The sequence below is a fragment of the Saccopteryx bilineata genome, chromosome 1 (assembly GCF_036850765.1).
Source record: "Saccopteryx bilineata isolate mSacBil1 chromosome 1, mSacBil1_pri_phased_curated, whole genome shotgun sequence".
NCBI classification, from domain to species: domain Eukaryota; kingdom Metazoa; phylum Chordata; class Mammalia; order Chiroptera; family Emballonuridae; genus Saccopteryx; species Saccopteryx bilineata.
The window spans coordinates 231,304,863-231,319,617 of record NC_089490.1 but is presented as its reverse complement, the minus strand read 5'-3'; the positions used below and the strand labels follow the sequence as shown (position 1 = coordinate 231,319,617).

General features: G+C 42.6%; 1 long non-coding RNA gene across 1 annotated transcript in view; it reads right to left on the bottom strand.

Annotated features, from left to right (window-relative positions):
- Positions 1-12,226: 12,226 nt before the first annotated feature.
- Positions 12,227-14,755, bottom strand: part of LOC136320323 (uncharacterized) — a 105,937-nt gene continuing 103,408 nt past the window's right edge. Inside the window, exon 3 of the long non-coding RNA XR_010728310.1 lies at positions 12,227-12,353. This is a non-coding gene — a long non-coding RNA (uncharacterized lncRNA). The remainder of the gene's footprint in view (positions 12,354-14,755) is intronic.

Genomic DNA, 14,755 nt, shown 5'->3' with positions numbered 1-14,755 from the left:
TACCTTTTCAAAGAACCAGCTCCTAGTTTCATTGATCCTCTGTATTGTTTCTTTAGCCTCTATGTCATTTATTTCTGCTCTGATCTTTATTATTTCCTTCCTTCTACTACATTTGGGCTTTACTTGCTGTTCTTTTTCTAATTCTTTTAGATGCAGGGTTGTTTATTTGAGCTTTTTCTAGCTTCTGAAAGTGTGCCTGTAGTGCTATGAACTTCCCTCTCAGCACTGCTTTTGCTGTGTCCCATAAATTTTGAGTTGTTGTATGCTCATTGTCATTCGTTTCTAGGAATTTCTTTATTTCTTCTTTGATCTCATTCTTAATCCATTCATTATTTAACACCCTGCTATTTAGTTTCCATGTGTTTGAGAATTTTTGAGCTTTTCTGCTGTGATTCATTTCTAGTTTCATGCCGTTGTGATCGGAGAAAGTGCTTGATATGATTTCAGTCTTCTTAAATTTGTTGAGAGCACTTTTGTGCCCTAACATGTGGTCTATCCTAGAGAATGTACCATGAGCACTTGAAAAGAATGTATATTCTGCTGCTTTAGGGTGAAAGGTTCTGAAGATATCTATTAAATCAAGTTGATCTAGTGTTTCCAATAAGTCTGCTGTTTCTTTGTTAATTTTCTTTCTTGAGGATCTATCTAGTGATGTTAGTGGAGTATTGAAATCCCCTACTATTATAGTATTGCTGTTGATCTCGCCCTTTAAATCCATCAAAGTCTGTTTTATATATTTGGGTGCTCCTATATTAGGTGCATAGATATTTATAATAGTTATATCTTCCTGTTGGATTACTCCCTTTATCATTATGTAGTGGCCTTCTTTATCTCTTACTATATCCTTTGTTTTAAAGTCCAATTTGTCCGATATAAGTATTGCTACCCCAGCTTTTTTTTCATTTCCATTTGCATGAAACGTTTTTTTCCATTCTTTTACCTTCAATCTGTGTGTGTCTTTTGTTCTAAGGTGTGTTTCTTGTAGACAACATATGTATGGGTCCTGTTTTCTTATCCACGCAGCTACCCTATGTCTTTTGATTGGATCATTTAATCCATTTACATTTAAGGTTATTATTGATATGTAGTTGTTTATTGCCATTTTCTTCTTTAAAGGTGTATTCCTTTTTTTTTTTTCTGTATTCTTTTCCCACTTTATCTGTTTACACCAGGCCCCTTAATATTTCCTGCAGCATTGGTTTGGTTGTAATGAATTCCTTGAGTTGTTTTTTGTCTGGGAAGCTTTTTATTTCTCCTTCGATTTTAAATGATAGCCTTGCTGGATAAAGTAGTCTTGGTTGTAGGTTCTTGTTCTGCATTACTTTGAATATTTCTTGCCATTCCCTTCTGGCCTCAAGTGTTTCTGTTGAGAAGTCAGATGTCATCCTTATGGGGGCTCCTTTGTAGGTGATAACTTTTTTTTCTCTTGCAGCTTTTAATATTTTCTCTTTATCGCTTAGCTTTGGTATTTTAATTATGATGTGTCTTGGTGTAGGTTTCTTTGGGTTTCTTTTTAATGGAGTCCTCTGTGCTTCTTGGATTTGTGAGAGTTTCTCTTGCATTAATTTAGGGAAGTTTTCAGCTATGATATGATTGAACAAAGTCTCTATCCCTTGTTCTTTTTCTTCTTCTTCAGGAACCCCTATGATGCGGATGTTATTTCTCTTCATGTTGTCACAGAGCTCTCTAAGAGTTTCCTCTGACTTTTTGAGTCTTTTTTCTCTTTTCTTCTCTGCTTTCATGCCTTCATTCCAGTTGTCTTCTAACTCGCTGATTTGATCCTCTGCTCTATCTATCCTGTTTTTAATTCCTTCCATTGTGGTCTTTATTTCTGATATTGTATTTGTCGTCTCCAACTGATTCTTTTTTATACTTGCTATTTCTTTATTTACGTTTTCAAACTGCCCCTCCATTGTTGTTCTAAGATCCCTAAGCATCCTTACAATCATTATTTTGAACTCCGCATCTGGAAGTTTGATTATTTCCATATCACTCAGTTCATCTCTCGAAGGTGTCTCTTATGGTTTCATTTGGATTGCACTCCTTTGTCTTCTCATCTTCTTTTTTTTATTTATTTATTTATTTATTTTTATTTGTAGAGTTGGTTGAGTCTAGGCTTGGTGTTGTCTGCCTCCAGTTTTCAGTTGTGTTATTTTTAGGTCTTCGTGGGTTGGTATCAGCTATTATTTGTAATCCACTTTCAGATTTGGGCAGCTTTGAAATCTTGATTTGTTTGTTTTCTTAACAGGTGATAGTCTTGTTAACTGATCTCAGCAGGGGGCTTCCTTGAAACTGTATCCAGGAATGCTGTGGGTGTAACCTGAGACGCTGAAGGTCTCTTCCACCAACTAATCTCACTGGGGGCAGGGTTTTTTCTCAGCTTCAGTAGGGGGAGGTGTATCTCAGATCTCCATGGAGACCTGAGTTACTGCCCCTCCTCCCCACTTCTTGTTTTCAGCTGTGTCTTGTTGTGCTGATTGGAGCTGGATAGATGTCCAGAGATCTCTGATCCGGAAGCACTTCAGCTCTGTTTTGTGAAAGGTTCAGTCCCTCCCCCAGCTATGGCCGCCTCCAGCACGAATGAGTCAGCTTTTTTATTTCGTTTCTTGCATACCTTAGCCCCTCACAGTCTGTCCCTCTCCCTGTCTTTTCCACTTGGGAGATAAGCTGGTCTTTTCAACCCACCTTGCTCCCTGGTCTCCAGGTAAGTGGCTGTGAGCAGTAGTTTCTGCTCTTTTTCCTCTGTGAAATCCTCTCTGGGCTCTCAGCCTCACCCCCCTCCTTCCGTTCCTGTAAGCAGAGGAGATTCAGGCACTCCTTACCAGGATTATTGTGGCTTCCTCTTTGCTCCTTGGTTTTTGAGAGCTGTTCTTGCAGTTCAGTGTTGGTTTTTCATGCTGATTTTTTCTAAATTGATTTGTATTCCAGTTTGGTGTTGAGAGCTGGGCGTCTATGCATCTGCCTACTCCGCTGCCATCTTCTCTGTCCCAGAGTGGTTTTACTAACATGGAAACAGCTTAAATGTTTCGCATGGCTTCCACTGCCCTTAGGACGATGCTCACACTACTTCCCAAGGCTTCTAATCGGCCTAGCGTGTCTTAATTGATTCATTAAAGTAGAGATTTTGACTCAGCAGTCCTGGAGAGAAGTCTTGGGACTCCTAAATTTTAACAAATAGTGCAGGTAATTCTGATGCAAGGAACTCACTGAGACAAAGGCACTTTAAGAGAAACACCTGAGTAGTAGAAAGAACCATCACTACGTTTTCAATGACTTGTGTTTGTTGCTGTTGTTGCTAAGGGAGATGGATCTTATTAGCTTTATTGGTGGCAACATAAGCAAATCTCAGCCTAAATGAGAAATGTAGAGATTTTGACTATTATCAGGAATTTTTAATTTAAGTTAAAGTAAAAGATTTTTTTAAGTTGTGTGACAATATTATTATAGAAATGAGAACCTTGCTAGAATCATTAAGATAATGTGCAAAAGCAAAGAAAAAGTATTAATGTTAACCTCACTAGGACTCATATAAATGTTGACAAGTCAAAATTTGTATGACATTCAGTACATTTGGCTGATGGGCATTTTGCATTTGGCAAAAGGTATAGTTTAGTCAACCCTCACCTACCAAGTTTGACTTCCTATTTCTAAGGGGGGAAAAATCCTCTTAAAAAATCCATAAAATAACTCCCAAGTTTTTTTGCACATCAAATAGCTGTTAGAGAATCAAATTTTGATGAGGTAAGTGTAAGGAATTTAGTAACATATGGATTAAATTTCCCTTAAAATAGACATCATTTTTAAATCGAGGCAGAAAAAAAAATATGTTCTCGGTAAAATATGAAAATATGTTTTGGTTTTCCTTGAACCCTAAACACAATTTGAAAAATAGTTCAAGATGTTCGCCAAACCCCTCATAGAGCAGGTTTCTCCCATGGCTACTTCCAAGCTATGAACTATTGGGAGTTCTGCTAATTACAAATATTACAAAATTATTAGCAGATATTGGGAAAATGTCATGGAGAAATGAGAAAAGAGCAAAAGCTTTAGAAATAAACAAATCTGAAGTTACAGTTTCCGTTTTTAAAAGCTTCGGGATGGGCAAGTTGATCTCTTAATAGGCTGATGAAATCATTTCAATGCCTTCTTATATTTCAGAAGAAAATATTGCAGAACAAATATGGAGGCATAAATATTTTAAGAAAATTTATGATAATAATAAAATATAAAAGCTTCATTACAAGAGACAGTTAAGTGACAAGCTACATCCAAAGTGCCCACAAGGACAGGGTGACCACAAAAATGCAGTAAGATTATTCTTTGGGGGTGAATAATCTTATGAATTTTAAACATAACCAGTGGCTCAGCTGATGAAGCCTCATGCTAACAAAATTAAATTATGATCCAATTTACTGTAAATTCTTTCCAAGCTTGCCCTTCAAAGTCAGTCTTCCTCACTAGTGCCAGAGCAACTTGCCTAAAATTCAAATAGTTCTTGTCACTTCATGGAAATCCTTCATGGAATCTCTACTGCTTTCAGACATAAACCCAAACTCTTTAGCATGACACTCCTTTCTGTGCACCAATGTTATCACATTTTTTATAATCTTATGTTTTACTACCCTCTCCCTGCCTCCCAAATAGCTCTACAGTCTATTCACAAGAACTAGTTTCAATCCCTATAATGTTTCTGTAGTGGAACATTCTGATGAGTTGTATCTTTCTCGTTCTGCTGAAAGTAAGACTGGGAAGTCACTTTGATGGGCTTGAGAAGATGGCAGAATCTGTAGGCACCAAATGGAGTGCTTTAGCCTAAAGAGGGAACACACACACACACACACTGGAGAAGATGTGGTGGCTGTCAGGAAGTATGCAGATATCTGACTATCCAGGCAAAAGTGGGATAGACTGTCTATTTCCAAGACTAAAGAAGAGAAGCCACCTGACCCCTGGTGGCATGAATCATTAGAGAAGGGACAAGATCAGAACTTCTAGGTCTGCGGGGATGAATGCTTAGTTTGTTCCTAATAGCACACTCCGGCAGCAGCTGTCACCTCAGAGAGTCACACTGCATGGGACCCAAAGACCAAAGATTAGAGCTTAGTGCGTAGGCATCTTGCACTCCACAGAGGCTGATTCTGAGGGTTTGGACCTTCCAACCTCAAAAATCCACGCAGCAGGTCACCCTCTTTTGGGGACTGTGCATGTCCAATTGTTATCAGTATCATCGAGTGGCAGCAAGAAGCAAAGCAGTAACAAACTGACCAGACTGAAGGCTCTTTACCCTTGGGTGTTCACGTCTGACTGAGGACCTCCTGCTGGACTGTGCAAACCTTTGGTGTTTTAGCAAACTCACAAAAATGAGGGACTTCCAGGCAGAGATAGCGAGTGTTGGGCTCACCCAACGTGTGTGGACTTCTGTTGTTTTCTTTTCAATTACAAAAATAACAGTGGTTCCCCACTTTCCTTCACCCAGTTCTGCAGAGCAGTTAAGACCTGTCAGAGTTCTCAGATTTTCCATCACCTGGAGAGTTCCTCACTCACCTTGTCTCACCATCAGCCCAAGTATCACTTCCCTAGGAAGTCCCCCTACCTCACTAAGACTAACGCAGTAAGCACCCCAGAAAGACTTTTTTCCACATTGCAACCAGAACTACCTGTGTTAAAATGCCCAATATGCCCATTTTTGTCCCATCCTGCCCCTCCCCACTCAGAGGTAAGATCGCCTCAAATGAGGGCTGCATATTATTCACTGATGCATTTCCACAGCCCAACATATACTCAGTCAACACTTGCTGATCATGAAACAACCAAGGTCATGGGTTAGGACAGGAAAAATGTCCATGCCCAACTCCAGGCTCCAGGACTGTGACCCACAACAGCTCTGCTTTTACTTACCAGCCCTGGAACAGAGTGAACAAGCTCGACTGAAACTTGACCAGCGTCATCAGGGAATTGCATGCTTACAGAAAGACAAAGCTAATGAAGGAAGTCCCAGTGTTCCTTTTTCCCTAATGAAATCACCATGTCCTCAAATACTCACCAAGAGGAAGCCGGGAACCCCCAACACATCCCTGGGAAAATGGACCCAGCAGTGTTCCTGGAGGGCAGGCTTGAAGAATGACAGGTAACTTGGCCAAAGAACTCACTGTGCTGCCAGTGTAGGGCGCCTGGCTTCCCTTCCAGGGGGACATGGTATGTGCTTTGGACCAGTGACCCCTCAAGGCTGCACCCCATTCTGTCCCTTTTCAAATGGAAGACTTGACAGCCGTTATCTTCCCCCCCCCCCCAGGCAGGATCCAGTCAGGAAAACAGAATCCATATTTCAGCAGCTATAATCTAGGGAATTGGTTAAATAGGTGTTGGAGAATGAAAAGGCACAAGAACACTGGGGTACCACACAGAGAGGAATGGCGGAAAGCAAGGCATGAGAAACAGGAAGAAGTTAGGAGTTTGAACCTAGATGCTCAGAGGTCTGAACTCAGAGCTGAGGAAGGCTTGTCTGGGCCCTTAAGGACACAGAGGAAAGATCTCACAAAGCTGGGATGCAGGCCCCTGAAGCGGGGGTGCCACTCACTTGGGGCTAGAGGAAGGGTCCCATGGAGCAGGAACTCAGACCTATGAGATGAGGAGGAAGTATACAATGGGGCTGTCAAGGGTATCCAGTGACAGTGCTGGAGTCTGCAACCCACCGTGCTGCTGGGGGGTTGAGGGAAGGGGCTGGTTCTGGGGACGCTGCAGGGACAGGAAGGAGCCAATATTGAGAAATCTGTTGTTTCTGATCTTTTATGACCATGGATGCACATTCAAGTTAAAAATCAAATGCACAAACACCAGAGCCAAGGAAAAAGAGAAAATCTGAAGTTGACTTCAGTTTTGGATGTTAACACTACATTTTAAATTTTAGTTTGTTCCCATAATGCTTTTTCCTTTGATGCTATGTGTTAAAAGAGGAACATTGTACATGTAATTGGTTCTTGGTATAAAATGTAAGGCTTGAAGTTCAAAGGTGCTAGTGAAATTCAGACCTTGTTTTACTCATGAATTCCTATAAGCAAGCACAACTAGTTAATAAAACAATCTTGACCCAGCCTGACTGTTTATGACTGTTTAATGTATAAACAGAAGGCTAATTGTCCTTTCTTGAACCAAAGCGACATTTGGTGGAAAGTCACGTAGTGCACTGTCATAGCTTCAGGTGAAAATACATAGGTCAAGGTGAGGTCAGCCATGGAATTGGAGGTGCACTGAAAAAAATAATAAACCGAGGATAGAAGACTTTGTGGGGAAGAAGAAAAACAGGGGGGAGGTGAGTGGGACTCAGATCCTTATACTGCCTGCCTGACAATAGTCTCACTTTCTCTAGCAGTCTAATTCTCTTCAACCAAACAGGTTGTTTTGTGACAGGAAGGGGCAGAGCCAAGCAGACAGGCAAGCATCTGCCTCCCATCTTTCTGAGCCCCGTGAAGTTAAGAGAAGGTGAAATGGCCAGAACAGTTGCCTGTGACATGTGGCATCATAAAATTTCTGCCCATCTGTCTCATGAGTATTCTACCTTGGCTCCAGGCTCAGTGACTAGTGCTCCAAACAGACCAGGCAGCAAAGTGACCTGTGGACAGGGACCACTATGATTCCTATAGGGCTGGTGTGTTCCTCCAACCACCTATAATATAAGCCTCAGTAATAACCGAGGCTGTTGAGAAAGGATGAGAGCAAAGGCAAAATAAGCAATCTGGAGAAAAGTACAGTAGATTCTCACAGTTGTTTTCCCCTTCCCCATAGAGCAGTATTTACAGACTATAATTTCAGCTAGAAGGAAGAAACACACATGTACATGCACAAACACCCCCCCAACACACACACACACACACACACACACACACACACACACACACAGGCTCAGAACCTATGTGGGTATTCCTCTGGGAATACATTCGTTCCCGACCCTGCAAGAGAACAGAATGTGGCCATATGCCTGTCACTAGAAGATAATGGTCCTCTAAGACAGTGGTCCCCAACCTTTTTTGGGCCATGGACCAGTTTAATGTCAGAAAATATTTTAATGGACCGGCCTTTAGGTGGGACAGATAAATGTATCACGTGACTGAGACAAGTGTCAAGAGTGAGTCTTAGACGAATGTAACAGAGGGAATCTGGTCATTTTTTAAAAATAAAACATTGTTCATCCAATCCAAAAATGGGCAAAAGAAATGAATAGACACTACTCCAAAGAAGACACACAGATGGCCAACAGGCATATGAAAAAATGTTCAACATCACTAATGATTAAAGAAATGCAAATTAAAACCACAATGAGATATCACCTCACACCAGTCAGAATGGCGCTCATAAATAAAACAACACAGAATAAGTGCTGGCGAGAATGTGGAGAAAAGGGAACCCTCCTGCACTGCTGGTGGGAATGCAGACTGGTGCAGTCACTGTGGAAAACAGTATGGAGATTCCTCAAGAAATTAAAAATCGAACTGCCTTTTGACCCAGCTATACCACTGTTAGGAATATACCCCAAGAACACCATAGCACTGTTTGAAAAGAAGAAATGCACCCCCATGTTTATGGCAGCATTGTTCACAATAGCAAAGATTTGAAAACAGCCCAAGTGTCCATCAGAGGACGAGTGGATTAAAAAGCTTTGGTATATATATACTATGGAATACTACTCAGCCATAAGAAATGATGACATAGGATCTTTTAAACCATGGATGGACCTTGATAACATTACACTGAGTGAAAGAAGGAAATCAGAAAAAACTAAGAACTATATGATTCCATACATAGGTGGGACATAAAGATGAGACTCAGAGACATGAACAACAGTGTTGGGGTTACAGGGCGGGGGGAGGGGAGGGAGGGAGTTGGGGGAGGGGAGGGGCACAAAGATCATGGCTTTTCAGCATTTGCCATATTCCCCCCTTAATCTATAGACAGACAGCAAATATTTACGTATGGTGTTCCTACTATAAAGACTGCTGTCTTAGGGACAAATGCTGATAAACTATTTCAGCAGTTCCTCCTTCTTCAAAGACTTATATGTCAACATAGAGCTCCATGTTTCATAGGACATACTCAAGTTCACTCCATGCTTCCTGGAGCTTTAGCACAAGGGAATGCCCCCCCCCCTTTTTTTGTAGTATTTTTTCTTTTATTTATTTTTTGTATTTTTCTGAGGATGGAAATGGGGAGGCAGTCAGACAGACTCCTGCATGCGCCTGACCGGGATCCACCTGGCATGCCTACCAGGGGGAATGCTCTGCCCATCTGGGGTGTTGCTCTGTTACAACCAGAGCCATTCTAGCGACTGGGGTGGAGGCCATGGGGCCATCCTTAGTGCCCGGGGTGGCTTTGCTCCGGTGGAGCCTTGGCTGCGGGCAGGAGGAGAGAGATGAAGAGGAAGGAGAGGGGGAGGGGTGGAGAGGTAGATGGGCGCTTCTCCTGTATGCTCTGGCCAGGCATCGAACCCGGGAATCCTGCACACCAGGCCAATGACTCCGACGGGTCTACCATATCATGCTTTTTACTTAAAAAAAAAAAATTTACATTTCTTTTGAATGCTGATGAACAGGAGACACCAAATCTTTTTCGCCTGCAAACTACTACCTTCTTTATTAGATCTAGCTAATAACACTGTTTTGTCTTTTTCCAAATAGCTCCAGATATATGGAAAAGATTTATATAGGCAAATGGGGATCCTCAAACCCCTCAGCGAGATCTTCTGAGAATGGCTTTTAAGATTCCTAGAGGCAGAAAAAGCCCAATAGAGATCAGGGGAACTACCAGCTTTTAGGATACACCCTTAAAGGCTCCAACGCCCCAAAGGGGTCTCATAGGATGCCATCTGGATCCTGCTTCAATAGTGGAAAGGAAGGTCATTGAGCTAAAGCCTGCCAGGCTTACACGCCTCTGCTGTGAGGAAACAGGGACACTGGAAGGTAGGCTTCCCCCTCGCTCCTCTAAGGGAGGGTTCAGTCTCTCCCAGCCCTGCTCCAGCCACTATGACCTAACCTTGCCCAGAAAGCTGGGGTTTTCCACTGAAGGCTGAAGGTGCCCAGGGCCGTCGGCCCCATCTATGACACTGTGGACGAGCCTAGGGTATTTTTTCCAAGAAGCAGGTAAACTGATCTCATTGGCACAAGGGCCACTTAACTATGTTTTGCCTGAATAGTCAGGTTTTTTATTCTTCCCTCAAAGATCTCTGTTGTGGGTGTTGATAGTCCTATTTCTGCTGCTTTGCTTAATATATAGTGTTTCCTTTATCCCTCCTACCTCAATGCCCCACTCATATTTCAGGCTGGGACCTACTCCTAATTTAGAACTCTCTTTCCTCCTTTTGCCAACTTGTATTATGAATTTACCTTTGCCACCCAGCTTAGTGTATCCCAAGGTTCTCTTTACTATGCCAGTCACAGAGCTCCAGGGAAAAGCAACCTGGTCTCAACTCTCCAGGCAGAGGAGAACAGAAGCTCCATCTCCACGCATGCTGCAAATGGCTTTTCCAGTCTACCTGAATCATTACCAGCTAGAAGCAGCGGTCACTGGGACTTGGACATGAGCTGCAAAGTATAGAATGGTGACAACAATTCCAGTGCCATGTGGACTTTTCCTGTGGGGAACTTTCCTGGACTCCTGCTCCTTGTGACAGCTCCTAACAGACTGAACTGTGGTTGGGTTGCATTTTTCAGGGATTTGGCATGGTGATGGGGCCAACTTGGACTTGGTGAACATGTTAAGGACACTACTCTTTTATGGATCCTTGCTGTATTGGCCAAGAGTTTGCTTAAAGGCTTTTAATCACTGTAAAAAAAATAGAGGACTGGATGAAGAAGATGGGGCACATATACACCATGGTATACTATTCAGCTAGGAGAAATGATGACATCGGATCACTTACAGCGGAATGGTGGAGTCTTGGTAGCATTGTGCGGGGTGAAATAAGCGAATCAGAAAAAAACAGGAACTGCAGGATTCCATACATTGGTGGGACATAAAAGCGAGACTAAGAGGCATGGACAGGAGTGTGGTGGTTAAGGGGGGTGGGGGGAGGGAAGGAGGGAGAGGGGAGGGGGAGGGGTACAGAGAGAACTGGATGGAGGGTGGTGGAGGACGATCTCTCTTCGGGTGATGGGTATGCAACAGAACTAAATGACAAGACAACCTGGAAATGTTTTCTTTGAATGTATGTACCCTGATTTATTGATGTCACCCCATTAAAATAAAAATTTATTTATAAAAATAATAATAATAATCAGAAGCAAAACTTGGATAGTTTGCTGGTTTGTTTCCAGACCAATCATGCATTAGAGTGAGCTGTAATCAAAATTGACTAGTGGAGGGTTTTTGCAAAAAACAACAACAACAACAAAAAAAACATTGTTCAGACTTAAATATAAATAAAATGGAAATAATATAAGTTATTTATTCTTTCTCTGTGGACTGGTACCAAATGGCCCACGGACCAGTACCGGTCCATGGCCCGGGGGTTCAGGACCACTGCTCTAAGGCAAACGGATGCCAGTATCTAGTATTTAATTCTTCCACTGTAATGTGTGGGTTAAGGGCCCTGAATTCTAAGCTTCTTTCTCTCTGGGTGGGATGAATGTCATCATGGTTTCTCCTTCTTCCCTAAGACAAATGGTGTAGCTCTTTGAGACAATGTTCCGCAATGCCTGGAGGAACTGGGTTAGGTCACCACATAGAACCCCCTGTTGTTTTATTCCGCTGAAAACCTGCCTGCTTTCACAAGTCCCCATCTCCTCAAATAAAAAGAACAAAAGGTAGAGACTCAGGCAGGACCTCTCTGTTCTGTCATCCCTTCCCCCTCCTTACTCCCGTTTTCTGCACTTAATAAAGGCAGCAGCTAAAACTTGATAGCATTTGTTAAAAAAAAAAGTCTTGAAGCCATCTCCTGCAGTTACATGGTGTGTTTTATATTATTGTGCTAGGATTAAGAAAGCAGGGAGGCTAGATCCTGCCTCTTCCTCCAAAACCTGGTTTCCTGACGTCAAGTTAATATAGATGGTGACCGAAATCTAGGATGAAGCCAAAAGGTATGTGTGTGTGTGTGGGGGGGGGGGGAGGTAAAAGACTTGCAAAGCAAAAAGATCAGTAAATATGATTTTTGTTATCATGGCAAAATTACGTTTTACACAGTAAACTCCCTAACTATCAGAGAACTCATTCCAGCAACTGTGCTTATGACAAAGTTCCTTGGCTTTATCCAAAATGAGGTGATTTCAAGCTGACATGGTGCTCACAGGGTCTGCTGGTGCACTGCACCCGGGAGAACTGTTCCCAAATACACCAACCTTATTAACCACCAGGCTTCAGGCTATTTCCTATGGGAAATACAAGAAAAAAATTTTTTTGTTGTTTTCAATAAAACACATGGGCCAAATTAGAAAGTAAATAAATGAAGGCTTCTCAAGAATCCATGATAACACTTGCTGAGCAGCGGGTCAGGCCAGATTTCATCTAAAACCTTTCAGCCGTGTGTAAATGATTATGTCATGCATTTGTCTTTAATTACTCATCCCTTCCCAAAGGCTTGACTCATAATGCGTTTCTCGGTTAACCACAAACACTTGTAGTACAAGATCTGCCATATAGATTCGCTCAGCCCCTGTCCCTACCCCTCTGTTTTTACGCTTTGTGACAGCATGGCCAAGTGACAGCTCCTGCAAAAGAAAATTTGAAACATTGTCCACACCCCCTCTCCTTGATGTTCTGAAGATTTTCATGCTAAGAAATAAATACATAGATGACACTATCTTCTTGACGCATGAACACCATAAGAGCAGGGTGAATGAGAATGGAAATCGCAGTAGTGTAACATTATGGTTCTGCGCTTATAGGGCCTGGTTGCTTTGAGAGTTTCTGAGAGTTCAAGAACATATGAAAAGAATAAAAACAATGGGTTGTCGCTTGTAAAAGAGTACAAGTCAATTAAGCCACTGCATACATATATTTTCCTTCATCACCTCGCCTCTTACCTCACCTTCCCAGATGAGAAACAGAATAAATTCTGATCTAATTCTGAATGAATGAAGTCAGCCACCTCTCTCTGCGCCTGTAGCAGGCATTGTCTATCCACAGAGTTTTAGCAGAGGTGTTGGTTCCCCATGGTCCTTGCCGTCTCTTTGGTCTATTCCTGTGTGAAGTTAGGGATTATAATAGAATTTGGGGGCAATGTGGCAAGTGATGCAATCCTAAAAGTATATCTGTCAGGATTATTTTGTGTGTGTGTAGGTAAAGGAAGAAGCACCTAAATGATGTAATTTGAAAATTTTAAAGGCTCCTGGCTCCCAAATCTCAATCCTACTGACCTGAAATCCCTACTATGCAAATTGAGTTTAGTTTTGTTTCTTTTTTCTTGTTGGGGGGTGTGGGGATACTTAACATGGAAAGGCCTTTGTTAAAGATAGAAAGGCATATGAATTGTTCTTTGGGTTAAAATGAAAACTCCCTAGATAAAATGCCCACGCTACCTAGCAGGAATTGGTGACATGTTAATTATGCCCCCAGGCAGAAGGGAGAGTGATGGCTGGGACCCTGGAAATTAAAATCCTTCTTCAGTTGCCTATTGTGATTCCAGAATCAGTTATTACTATAGGGTATTGTAAGGTCGGTGGATAATGGGGGATGGTCATGTGGGGAACTCAGGCCCGGAAACTTTGGCTAGAACTGCCCACAACCAAGAGTGCCAAAAGAAACTTCCAAGGAAGAAAAGAGCGACACCTCCATCAGCCAATGAGATTTCACCACGTCATATTAGCTTGACCACCCTAGGGACCCTTTAAATATCTCTCACACAGGTCACTCCTTGCGACTCCTCTGGTCTCTGTATCCCAGGACCAGAGGACCTCATTGGGAAGAATGCATGCTGTACTCAATAAAGCCTTTTATTATTCCGTACTTTGTGGCTCCAGCCCTTCCCTCTTTCTCAGTGGGGAAAAATACCTTACATTTTGGTGCCGAAACCCGGGAGGAGTTGAAGTCCACAAGGACTGCTCCTCTCCCCTTCCCCCCGAGAAAGAACCAGGACCTCCGGCCTTCCACCACTTCAGTGCACAGTGTGGTAAGTCCCCTGTCTCCAGCCACCCTTGAGTTCTTTCTGTCGAGACTCCCTGTCCAGAAACTATAGCTAAGTCAGGGACCTCTTTCCATCCGAGTGCATGTGTGCTCGTGGAGACATCCCAAGCACATGCACTTTACCTTATCCGTTCATGGCCAGAGCTTGAATTTTGGGATGCCAGTTCTCAAATCTGGCCACTCTGAGGACTGAGGGTGGCCATGGGGGCACAGGAATCTCCATCCCTAAAGAAGAAGAAACTGTTCTTCTCCGCTGTGACCAGGCCACAGAACCCACTGAATTAGCCTCCTGAAGGGACTTTTGATTTTTACACCCTCACCAATTTAACTATCGCCAAAAAAGCTGGGAGCTGGTTGGAGATCTCTTACATTCACAGCTTCTAGTTATTCATGCACCCATCCTTAATCTCTGTGTCACCTGTTCCACCACGCAGGCCTTTTTCTGGCCAGAGAAACCTCATCTGAAACCTCCACTCCTGATCTTTCCTTCTTCACAGACTCCCAACTCTCTTTCCCTCCTGCCTGACACTTGGGGGTGTCCCTCTCTTGGGACTTCTCTCTAATCCCTCTGTGGACCTCTTTTGTGCTTGGGTCTCTTCCCTCTGAGAGCCCCCTCCCCTCCCTTTGCAAAATCCTGTTTCTTATTCAC